Source organism: Rhamphochromis longiceps, linkage group LG22, assembly GCF_057381845.1.
Source record: "Rhamphochromis longiceps isolate RC_006_pf linkage group LG22, R_longiceps_female_GT1.1, whole genome shotgun sequence".
Classification (NCBI taxonomy): Eukaryota; Metazoa; Chordata; class Actinopteri; order Cichliformes; family Cichlidae; genus Rhamphochromis; species Rhamphochromis longiceps.
In genome coordinates this window covers 20,532,848-20,545,317 of record NC_140577.1, presented here as the reverse complement: position 1 = coordinate 20,545,317, position 12,470 = coordinate 20,532,848, and the positions used below count along the sequence as shown (strand labels likewise).

Here is a 12,470-nt window from a genome sequence, read left to right as displayed (position 1 = left end):
GCAGACTTTCAGCTTTGATTCAAAGGGTTTTTAAAGGATAGTGCATTAACTGTTTAAAAATTACAGCTATTTTTATACATAGCTCCCCATTTTCAGAGGCTTTAAAGTAGCTAGAAAGCTGACTGACACACAGGTTTCTTGGCCAGGTTATCTCACTACATTAAGACAAATTAGGCAGATAAAAGATCTGGAGTTGATCCCAAGTGTTGAACTTGCATTTCGTAGCTGTTCACAGGAACTCTTGATATAAGGTTGAAAGACATGTTAGTACAAGTGAAGGAGGCCTCCATTTACTAAATAAACCTTTGAGAGAGACAGCAAAAACATTAGGAGTAGCCAAATCCACAATCTAGTGTATTCTTAAAAAGAGGACAAGCTCAAATCGTTTCCTTTCACAACATCCATCCGAGTAAGGAATACTGTCAAAGAGGTAGGTGCATCATTATCAAGGTCTACAACCAAGAGGCGCCTTCATGAATATAAATGTAGCAATGTGCAGTTGTTAAACAAGAACAGGAAGGTTAGATTAACATTTGCCAGAAAACATCTAAAAGAGTCTGGACAGTCCGGAAAAAATTATCTGAACAAATGAAACCATGATGAACTTCCACCAGAATGATGGAAAGAGAAAATTATGGAAAAGGAGAGAAACAGCTCCTGATCCAAAGTATAAAACATCATCTATCATCTGCCAGTGGACCCAGGTCACTGGTGTTTATAGATGAAGTGACTGCTGATAGAAGAAGCAATGAATTGTGAAGTGGACAGGGCTATGCTCTCTGCTCATATTCAGCCAAATACTGCAAAACTCAGTGCTTCACAGCGCAAGTGGATATCCAAAGCAAACAGCAAAGGCAACCTAAGAGTTTCTCAAAGCAAAGAATGTGATAGTCACCTGATCTCAACCCAATAAAGCAGCTTTTCAGTTACTGAAGACAAACCTGAAAGCAGAGAGACCCATAAAAAAGCAGCTATGGCCTGGCGGAGCATCCCACGTGAGGAAACACAGCATTTGGTGATGTCCATGAGTTCAGGACTTCAAGCAGTCACAGACTACATTTTTTACCCAAGTATTAAAAATAATCCTTGTATTTAAAATTCAATTATTTTGTCCATTTCAGTTTAAAACTCTAAAAATGAGGGAGTACATGTAAAGAAATGGCTGTAATTCCTGAACAGCAGTTAGGTCATTTTTTAGTCTTTTGGTTTAGTTTACAGCAGTGGACTCACCTGCACTTTTAATAATACATCTACACAGAATGCATGATATCCAGTGAGCTAAAGTGGCTGATTTAATCATACATTACTGAAGCCTTAAATGAGTTTCTAAGCCTAACTTAAGCACACTTGGCACAAAATTTTCGACCTCTTGGTTGTTGAGATCTACAAGAAGTCAATGAGAGCCAATCACCTACTGCTGTTCAGTCCTTCTCCTCTGTATGCGTCACTGTCCAGTACATACGGTTTAATGCACAGATGCAGCTCCTCCCTATATACTGGCAGGCATCGCTGATCAGACAGAATGCATAAATAACAGATGAGCAGGAAAAACCTAATTAGCAATCTGTTCCCCGCAGGGAAAACAAGCATTGAAACATAGTTTGATGGAATTTAGGAGGGTTTTTTCACCCCATTTTCACTAATAACTGGCGAAAGGTGTCCATAGAGCCTTGGGGCTAGTTTCTTCACACTGACTTGATGACTCACTAAAACAGATGATGTGTGTTGTGCTTTCAAGGATCTGCAGGATCCTCAGATTTTGTGAGAGTGACATTTTTGCTGGAGTTATAATAGCCACTGCACAACACAGGTAGAAAGGCAACAAAGAAGCAGGGAAAGACCTTGGAAGAGTGAAAGATGGGGGAGAGGGGATGGCAGTTGCTAGAATTATGCCAGACAGAAAGCAGCTGAGGTTTGTGGAAAGCTAAAAGAGAAGAGGGTAAGTAGGAATCAGTTTAAAGATAAAAGAGTTTAGAAAGAAAAGCAGCGGGGGAAATTGATCCTGTCAGACTGTTAGAATGTGCTTAGCTTGTTTTACTATTTTTTTCAGGTACAAGATTTTATGTAATATTTCCTGAGGTATTTGCAACTAATGTCTTTATTGGAGTTCTGCATGGGTACTATTATGACTTGCTGGCTCCAAGGTAACACCAAAAGCTGATACAATGTAATGGATTATTCAGTAACGCTTGTAAATTTTATCAGATTTCTGAGTCACTTTCCTTTTTTATTTTGCTTTTTGTTAATTTATTACTTTGTTTTCCGGACTAAAACTTATGCAAACCTTGGATACAGATGCATACGCTCTGATTAATCTGATAAACTGAGTATTTAGTACAGCAGCTAACATCAAAACCCAGTTAGATCCAAATATTAAAGAGAGACAACATGTCTCACTAAAACTGGTTTGCTGGAGAAATTAAGACACGATCGATACTTTCTGCTTATTATTGGAAAGGGCAAGCTACAAATCAATGAAAATGTTACTTCTTTCCCCCTTGGATGCCTACTAGGGGTAACCTAGTGGAAACTGAGTGGTTTCTGTCATATTTCAGGCATCCAGAACAAAATGACTACGTGTACGTCAGAAGTCCGAGTGATCTCCGCCTACACAGGTTACTATGGACACCCTTGGACAAATCCAGACATCGTTATTGGTACATATTAAGGTGTCAAGTCTTGTCAGTAAGGGAACGGGGTTGGTCGCCTTTATCATCTTCCTTCCAAACTTATAAAGCACCAGAAAAAGTAACAAGCCACAAATACAGAAATGGGCAGGGAAACTACAAAAAAAAACCCCAAAAAACATCCATCGGACCAAAGAAACTGAGCTGACTCTGAATATGCTCGGGGGGTAGGGGGTGGGGGTACCCCTTTATCATGATCTCTAAAGCATAGCAAGAAAACACAAATTCAAGTGACACACTATTACTCGTGACGCTTGCTTGCTGATGTTGGGCAGGCTGCTCTAAACTGTTCACATGCTGAGCTGTACTTCTCCTGCACAATAAAACAAACACATCTAGCACAATCTTTCTATTTCTGCAGAATCATGATGGCAGCAGGCATTTATAATTATATGCACGACATACCTTAATTGTGTAATAGTCCAATAATTTTACTTTGACAGAAGAAAACACACACACAAGCTCAGACTAGACACCGTGTTAGATTTGTATTGTTGATTGTCATTTATGCTTAGAAATATTTACTTATATATGCTTAGAGTTTTGTAATTAGTTGTAGATTGGTAGAGGTTTTGATCCTTGATAGTCTGCAAACTTTGTGTGTATTAGACAGCACTTTGGGAGCATGAGAGGTCATACCGTGTCTTATTGTTTTATGGTAGGATTAACGTAGCTACGTCTGTTCTAGTCTAAGTGCTCTTTGTTTAGATGAACTGCAGGACTTCCTCACCGTGTTATCTAGGATGAACCATCTAGGGTGAGGGGGAGGCTACCCTCTTCCTGACCAAGGATGTTTAACCCTTTGATCAGCAACACACACACACACACACACATACACACAGGCAAGGTACTCTTTGTTTGTATGTAGACGTCGTATGTTAATGAACCTATGCATATTCATGTAACCTCAATAAAAGGGCAGTGTTACAGGAGGACGGACGAGACCAACTGGAGTCAAGCGGTTGTCCGGTTCTCTCCCGTGCACGAGTAACATGAAGAACTTTGCCTATTTGTGTCTTGCTTAGCAGTGTAATTATATTGTCTTAACGTTCCAGCGAATAGGTTTATGCTACAAACCTAACATTAATTGGTCCTTCGAGAGCCGGAGCCCTGGAATCGCATTCACCGAGGGGGGGAGAGGCACGCTGAAAGACTGACGTCAGCCAGGAAGTTCCTGTGGATTCGCGGTCTGTCTTTTCTCCTCGATGAATGACGGTCGGCGGGATTCGGGCTGATATTACACTCTAAGCAACGCCAAGTAAGTTTAAAGAGGCCGACTCTATAACCGTGTCGTTGTGCAGTCTCCGCCACTGTGTGAGGCGTTGAGAAGAGGCCGACTCTATAACCGTGTCGTTGTGCAGTCTCCGCCACTGTGTGAGGCGTTGAGAAGAGGCCGACTCTATAACCGTGTCGTTGTGCAGTCTCCGCCACTGTGTGAGGCGTTGAGAAGTTCGCTACTTTGTGTAGCGATACCCGGGTTCCTTGCTACTTTGTGGAGCAAGAGGTTCCTCGCTACTTTGTGTGGCTAGAGGTGAGTTCTCCGCCGCTTTGTGGGGCGTTGAGAAGTTCCGCGGGGTCCAGACTGTGCTGGACGATAGGCCTATTTTGTGTTGTTTTTGTTGTCGTTGTCATTGTTGTCATCGTTGTTGTTGTTGTGTGTGAGTGTGTGCGGAGCAGAACATGTGGTCTGTGACACCGACTGTTGTTGTTATCATGGGTTTCTAAGCAACCAAGAGTGAGTCGGAGGGAGACAGACGTTTGTGCTGGACTTTGCTCCTGGCAGCACAAAGTATTTATGTAAAAAAGAGAGAGAGCGACGGCTCCACAGCTGCGCGGGTTCACGCGAGCGCGGTCACGCGGGTTTCACGCGGACCTGAGCCGTGCGGTTAATCGCAGGCTTAAAAATGGAAGAGATTAAAATGTTAGAAGTTTTCAGAAAACACACCAGCCTTGAAGAGCGTGTGGAGAAGGCCAGCCCACATCAGCAGCTATGCTCTGGTGGGTGGCTGTCCCCCCACCCCTTGCTGACACAAAACGTTAACTCTTCAGCCTGTGTGCCAGACCATAGACGTAATTGAGGTGGATAGTTGTTAAAAGTCATCTACATTACGCTTGTGATTGCTTAAATTCAGTACGATGACATGTGAGGTGAAGTGATATAGGTAAATATTTAAACTAATGAAGTGCATAGAGGCACTTGACCTGTGTGGAAGACTGTCGTCTTATTATGAGCCATTGTTGAGATATAGAGCACATCTGTGAAAACAACTAATATGCTCAACCCTGTATGAAACATCTAAAAGTACATGATGGAGAAGCTGAGTTGAATATGAAAGTGTAAGACTTTGCCGCTGTGGGCAGAGCAACTACTGTGTGATGTTGCGTTGCAGTTTTTTTTTTTTTTTTCTTCTGAGCTGATGAGCAGGCTACACATTATCAGATCGAGAGCTGTCTGAGAACTACTCTAAGAGAGGGAAACAGCGCTATGATAACTGTGATAACTGGAGTGTGCAACGTTTCCATGAGCAGTTTTCCTGCATCTTGACTTGTGTGTAGAGTGTTCATAACATCAGCATCATGTTTTTGATTATTTGTTTGTTGGGTTGAAAAATAGTTAAATAAACTGGTGATCATATTTACGGATCACCATGGCACATATCATCAGCCATGTGATTTATTTTTGCAGATGACAAAGTGAGTGTGAATGTGTCTGACATCACAGTGTTTTTGTGCACTGTGCAAGAGTAATTGCCTTTGATTGTGAGTGACAGCGGTGATTTTGCAGGTCACCAGCTATTGTAAATAAAAAAAATTAAAAAAAAAGAGTGAATAAGAGGGAGAATTTATATTGTAGAAAAAAATAATCATAGGAAAAAGGTTCATTTTCTGCTTTTAAGAAAGGACCGTTCACAAAAACACAGAGCGAGAGAGAGAGAGAGATATGTGTTGATTAAGCAGTGATGATAATAATGAAATGTCTTAGTTGTCACTTTCAGGTGAAAAGCAGACCTGAATCAATTTTCCACATGCAGCGGTCGGAAGAAAGTTATAGTTTAACATCATTGGAAACATGCAGGCCAAGTTTCTGGCTGACTTATTTACAGTGCCATGTGTTTCTCAACCTCACAAGCGAGCTCACTCCTCCCTGAAGATAAGGAATGCAGCTCCATGATAAAGAGACAGCAGCAAGTCCTGAGCACAAAAAGTCCCAGCAAAGCAGCAGCAATGTGGATAAACAGCAGCAGAAGAAAGCAAACCCATCTTCCTGTCTGATTGGATGACTTCCACGGAGGGGCGAGCAAGATGGCGGTGGCAGCATGTTGAAATGCTCAAAAAGGACTGAGTGACTCGGGCAAGCCACATGCAGCTAGCATGCTGGCTAGCGACATGAAAGAAATGGACCCTTCATGATGCGTTCAACGTGCCAGCGCTGTGGTGGGAAAGGCTCCATCATAAACACGCCCTGCGCCCTGCGCCGAGGTTCAGGCCAAGAAGAAGAAGACGATGACTTCCAAGCCCAAGAAGGTCAGCCTCAGCGTGGGCGAGCTGATTGTGAAAGCCGTGGCCGCTTCCAAGGAGCGCAACGGCCTGTCCGTGGCCGCCCTCAAGAAGGCTCTGGCTGCCGGAGGCTACGATGTGGACAAGAACAAGGCCCGTGTCAAGACCGCCATCAAGAGTCTGGTGGCGAAGGGCACTCTGGTGCAGACCAAGGGCACCGGGGCCTCCGGATCCTTCAAGATGAACAGGGTTACTGAGACCAAAGCTAAGACGCCCGCCGCGGCCAAAGCCAAGAAACCGGCAGCAGCTGCTAAGAAGTCGCCCAGGAAGGCAGCAGCAGCAGCACTTCAGCCACTAGCACGAAGTCAACCGCATCAGAGGACAATAGTGAGAGTGGCTGTGACTTCACTGTGCATGTGAAGAAAACGTTTGAGGAGAACTGAACAGTTGGAGTTTGACATTTGCCACCTGTGGAGTAAAATGGCAAGAAGAGACAGTGGGACACAGGACAAAGCTGAAGGAGAACTGCCGGCTGTTGGACTGTTGAAGTGGGAGAGGACAACAGAGTGAGAAGACTAGGTGAGAACACATAGGAATTATTTAATGTGGGAAATCAAAATTTGGGTTAGCAAACCTGGGGAAAAGAAAACTGACTGCTTAAGTTGGAAAATTGAGACGGAGTCTGAAACATTGCGAAAATAGAAACATATACAAAATCACACACACACAAGCAGAACATGCATTAACCCTACTAACAATTCCAAACACAAAATGACTCATGAAGACTCATAGCACATTAGTTAAGAAATGATTAAATAATAGCAGAGAAGTGTGTAGGAAAGGCAGCTTTAAGAACATGCTCTGCTGGAGATGCAGCTCCACAGACATGCATTGGACCTGCCTAATAACACAAACACATGTAATGAAAATTAGCTTGTTATCTTTCATCAGTGTTACAATAGTGTCAATTTAGCAGACACTTGTTATCAAATGCTGAATTTATCCTAAAGAAAAAAAATTGACTCTCCAAGTTGCAGGACAACAATTTAACTTTTGTGAGAAAAAAGATCCTGGTTTGACCAACCAGTGATCAGACAATAAATTTAGTTGTTAAAATGGTAAATTGGGAGAAGCTTCCTGCTTGATTGAGGCAGCACATGTAATTTACTGTATGAGGGAAATTGTCTTTTGTGATACTATTTTGAACATGCTTTTCTGTCGTCCTGTCAACTTGGTGGGTTAATAGCTGATATGCAAATTAGTTGATTGGTTTTAGATTAATGAAAGGTGACTGAATTCTAGTATGAGTGAATGAGATGTGTTGGAGTTGTTGTGTGTTGAGTAGAGACTCTAAAACACTGAGTTTCCTGCTTTGATGTGCGAGTGAATCCTGTATTTAGATACACAACTCTGAATACGTCAGAACAGACTGTTTTGTGAAGTGCATGACAGCATGTCACATGTTTTATGATGAAGGGAAAAGGAAAATTGAATAAAATAGATCTGTGGCCTAAATGAGTGAAGAGCACAGACCTGGTAATTAAACTCATAGCTAATAAGACATTAGGATTATGTTGTGTGTTGTGCAGCTGATGGTTGATTTGGAGTGAATCTAGCTGATGATTTTTCTTTTGTTGTGAAGTTGAGCCTGCCGATTAGTATGATGGTATGATGAACCATGCTAATGGTATGATTTACCCTCCTGAGATGAGGAGCTTGTGTCATGACTTAACAAGGCCTTTTTATTTTGATACTTTCACAGTGCACTGAAAGTTTTGTTTGATAATCTCTGTTCTTTAAGCAGATCTGCACGTCGGGAATTAAAAGCGCTACACGTCGTCGAGAAAATTGTGCCAAGTGAGTTCTCCACATTTAAATGGACTCTGGAGAAAGCCACTTATTTGGGACAATTATTAAATGACAGTCCCAGTCCAAAAGGATTCAGCGATGTAATCCAAACTAAAGTTCTTCTTTTTCTTTTTGAAATGACGTCATTTTGCTGAGAGTGGAAACTAAATGCGACGATAGGTTCCACTATCAGCAAAGAAAGAAAGAATGAATGCATGAATGAGTGAGTGAAAGGAAAACAAACTGACTGACTGGTAAAAGCTGACAAAAGCTGACAAGACTTTACTGATGTAACACGACTGTGTGAAGTTGACCCCCGCCTGGCAGGGGTGCAGATGAGTCTGTGTGTGCTTCCCTTTACAGGAGCAGAAAGATGACAGCAACACTCGAGGTTGCGTGATGATTTAACATTTTAAATGCCATTTTCTGTGTCTGTGAATTTACTATGTGTGCGTCATTCACTAGCTTGTGTGCTCACAGAGATATCTGTGACAAAGTATGCATACGCCTGCGCAAGCGCTAACATTTGCATTTTCGTTTTTACAGCATTATGGTTCTTCATGTGTTTGATCATGTGATTTATAGGAATACTGGCTAATGTTTCTCTACTACGAGATTTCTGGGTTTATGTGTGAAGAAAACTGTAGTTACAGGCATATGTTGATGGAGAAATTAATATAGTTTGAGACATACTGTGATGAGACCAGTGTTACTGTTTCCACAGCGAGTGTTAACTTAATGGTGTTTTATGGCACCTCTAGAATCCGTTGACCTGTGTCTGACCTCCGTCTGACCACAGTCAATGTGTATTGCTAATGTTTGTTTCTTTGAGAATGCTGTGGTAGATTCAGCTGAAGCGGACAAGTGACATGGGTAAAACAAATAAGAGATTACGGTATTTATGGAATAGTTTATTATGGGCTCATTTGCTGGCCACTTTTGAACCCATAATAATAATATATGAGTGGAGTGACTTTGCTTAAGAGAAGTCACTGATTACATTAATGTTAACAGAGTACATGGGATAATCCATGTCTGAGGTGAATTAGGGTAATAGTTGTAGTTACTGATTTGAGAAAACCTGCACATGACACTTGTCTTGCTGATGTTGAATGCTTATTACTCTTATGATACAATTGTTTACAGGTATGAAGTTTGATTTCACTTCCAGATTTTGCTTTCCAGGCCGTGATGGTGTGTATGCAGGCTCCTGGGAGAGCCAGGTGTTAAGCAAACTTAATATGCAACACACGCTAACATCTTTTATTGCAGGGTTACGGAGCTACTCCAGAGGAGATGCCCTGATGTTGCCTGGGACATGATCTAGCTAATCTTTTTCTTTAAGACAGGGATCCAGGTTTGGTGAGTTGACGCATGGGAATGTCCATGCGTCAAGAGGTGGAGTGCAAGGATTAACATTAAACAATGTTTACTATTATTGTTGCAGTGATTTGTGTGATTAGCCGTTTTATTTACAAATATTAAACCTATGCAAGTGGTGCATCCATGTTCAGATGAGGCTTTGATGGCCTATAAGTGAAGTTCACTGAACTAAAGAATGTGGTTTGATGATTGTTGACATGCTCTCCAAATAGAAGTTTTTCTTCTTAGCAAGGAAATACAGGTGCAGCAGTAATCTCCTGAGAAATCTTCAGAGGCCCAGTGAGAAGCGTGAACCATTCCAGGCATAGCCGACAGCCAGGCAGTGGTTGAGGTCAAAGGTCAAGCTGGTTGGGGCCCATCATGAGATCAGACCTTGGAGCCACAGCAAGGACCATGAAACTGCCTGCAAAATAGAGGAGAGGATCGTCCACAAGATGGGAGCTGAGGCCAGGAGAGAGGCTTCAGGAGGATCAGAGATCATCTTCAGCACAGCAGACATCACACAGAGAGCTGTGCTACTGAGCTTCCAGGAGATTTTAAATAAAATGAAAGATTCAATATTGACGCTGAGGAAGACAACTAAGGTGTACGACGTGCTCTGCCTTAAACCTTCAGCAGCGTTGGAACATGAAAACTCGTGGGATGAGGGGAGCGTGCCAAGCTCCATCGACAGCGCAGAAGGAGTTCGGGGATGACATCATGATTCTATGAAAGCACAGGAACCAGAAGCTATGGTGGTGATGACAGCAGTTTCCTATGAACATCACCTAATGCTGTGCCACTATACTGTGCATACGATGACACTCTGAAGGCTGCTGGGATCATAACAGCAGTAAGACAACTGAACCCTGCACCCTTTCCACAGAGGTGTTTCTCTGCAGAGCGTGGACAATTAAGGAGTCATAAATATCCCCCTCACAAGACGAAGGTCTGAAGTCAGGTGATGGGGGCTGGTAAGAGGCCATAAAACTAGAGTGCTGAGAGGTCTGCAGCTTGGAAATAGCTGAGACCCATGTTGACGAACAACAAAACCAACTGGTATGTTTGAATGTCTATTCTACATACATTTGGACTCTGGTCCTATGGACAGTGATGGAAACAACTGGAAGAGACATTCATGACGCCCTGCAGAGCTTAAACCACTCTGCAGAGAGACATGTGATGTGCACACCCGGAGGAAGCACCACCAAGCTGAGATGTTTTTGAAAATGTTACTTTTTTAGTTTCACTATTAAATTAACAATTTCTTTGGTTGCTCGTAAGATGTAGTTTGCCAAGAGATGAGCTCAATGAATGGGGTAACTGCTAATACATTTATTAAACTGTGTACCTTTTCAGTAATTTAGGGTGATTTGACATATGCTGAGTATAAAAAGGTTTGCATTGAAACTGTCAGACATGAGGTATTCATACCTGGGAACTTTTTAAGCATAAAGGTCAAAAAGGGGGGAAATGTTAGATTTGTATTGTTGATTGTCATTTATGCTTAGAAATATTTACTTATATATGCTTAGAGTTTTGTAATTAGTTGTAGATTGGTAGAGGTTTTGATCCTTGATAGTCTGCAAACTTTGTGTGTATTAGACAGCACTTTGGGAGCATGAGAGGTCATACCGTGTCTTATTGTTTTATGGTAGGATTAACGTAGCTACGTCTGTTCTAGTCTAAGTGCTCTTTGTTTAGATGAACTGCAGGACTTCCTCACCGTGTTATCTAGGATGAACCATCTAGGGTGAGGGGGAGGCTACCCTCTTCCTGACCAAGGATGTTTAACCCTTTGATCAGCAACACACACACACACACACACATACACACAGGCAAGGTACTCTTTGTTTGTATGTAGACGTCGTATGTTAATGAACCTATGCATATTCATGTAACCTCAATAAAAGGGCAGTGTTACAGGAGGACGGACGAGACCAACTGGAGTCAAGCGGTTGTCCGGTTCTCTCCCGTGCACGAGTAACATGAAGAACTTTGCCTATTTGTGTCTTGCTTAGCAGTGTAATTATATTGTCTTAACGTTCCAGCGAATAGGTTTATGCTACAAACCTAACACACCGCCTTTGTAATTCTAAGATCACAGCGGAGTTCACATTTCGTGAATACAATGCTGGACACATGGGGTCCTTAAGCTGCCTGAAGAAAATGGACCAAGACAGCCGTTTAAGTACCTTCATGGGCAGACGATATTGACTTTTAAAGGGTAAGGAACAAATGGAGTCAAACGAAGAGTGGGCATGACAAATGTACAACCTTCAGCAATCAATGGAAAAGCATCGCTACAAGGTTAAATGGAAGTGTAGCAGACGGGCAACGGGCCGCCTAAGGGGTATGGACAGAAAGTGCAGTTTGTTACTGCGCAGCATGACAGATGTGTAATCAGTGTACCCATGTTATAAACTGCATCCACTGAGGAGGAAGAAACAGTGGAAGAATTTAAAAAACAGCACGAGTGTGAAGAGCAAGCAAACTTCCACTGCAAGAACAAGTTTTACGATGATCACAAACAAGTTACTGCACTGATAGGCTTCTTGTGGTGGGTGTTGACACTGGTGGCAAATGGTGCAAGGTCTAATCCACGCACCCACAGTCGAGCACATTTAAAGAGCATCACTTTCGAAATGAAACTGCAATGATGATAAATTAATGACGGTGGAAACAGGGGTGATAGCTACATGTATAGGCGGCAGCTGCAGGCGGGAGGGGACAGTGGGAGGATTTTTCCACACCAAAACAATCCCTTCTGCATAACGCCGCCTTATTGATCACCATTTCCCAACAGTCAGGTTGTCATTCTGGCATCACAACGAGGCTGCCTTTGTTTTCTGCTCCACTGTGTTAAGACATTGTGGGATATAAAATAAAATCTGCATGTGCATGTTTGCAAAGGCAATGGGAATCTTTCACTGCATTTTTTTCTGTTCCTTAACGATATGTCTTTCAGATACTGTCCCTCTGTTGTATGTAGTTATTTTGGGGGGATTTTTTTTGGCCTGACATGTTGAACCTCCATGGTTCAAAAAAATAATCTTTTATATCTATCAAACTGTG

The 12,470-nt window shown here is 42.3% G+C and overlaps 1 protein-coding gene, 1 long non-coding RNA gene and 1 pseudogene across 3 annotated transcripts in view; 2 read left to right on the top strand and 1 right to left on the bottom strand.

Moving 5' to 3' along the window:
- Positions 1-12,470, bottom strand: part of vps50 (VPS50 EARP/GARPII complex subunit) — a 135,730-nt gene that overhangs the window by 86,939 nt on the left and 36,321 nt on the right. The gene's annotated exons all lie outside the window — the stretch shown is intronic.
- On the top strand, positions 3,172-5,573 carry LOC146644009 (uncharacterized). Its single transcript, XR_014909240.1, has 2 exons — positions 3,172-4,006; positions 4,127-5,573. It is a non-coding gene; the product is annotated as an uncharacterized LOC146644009 (long non-coding RNA).
- Positions 5,978-11,292, top strand: LOC146644008 (histone H1 pseudogene; annotated as a pseudogene).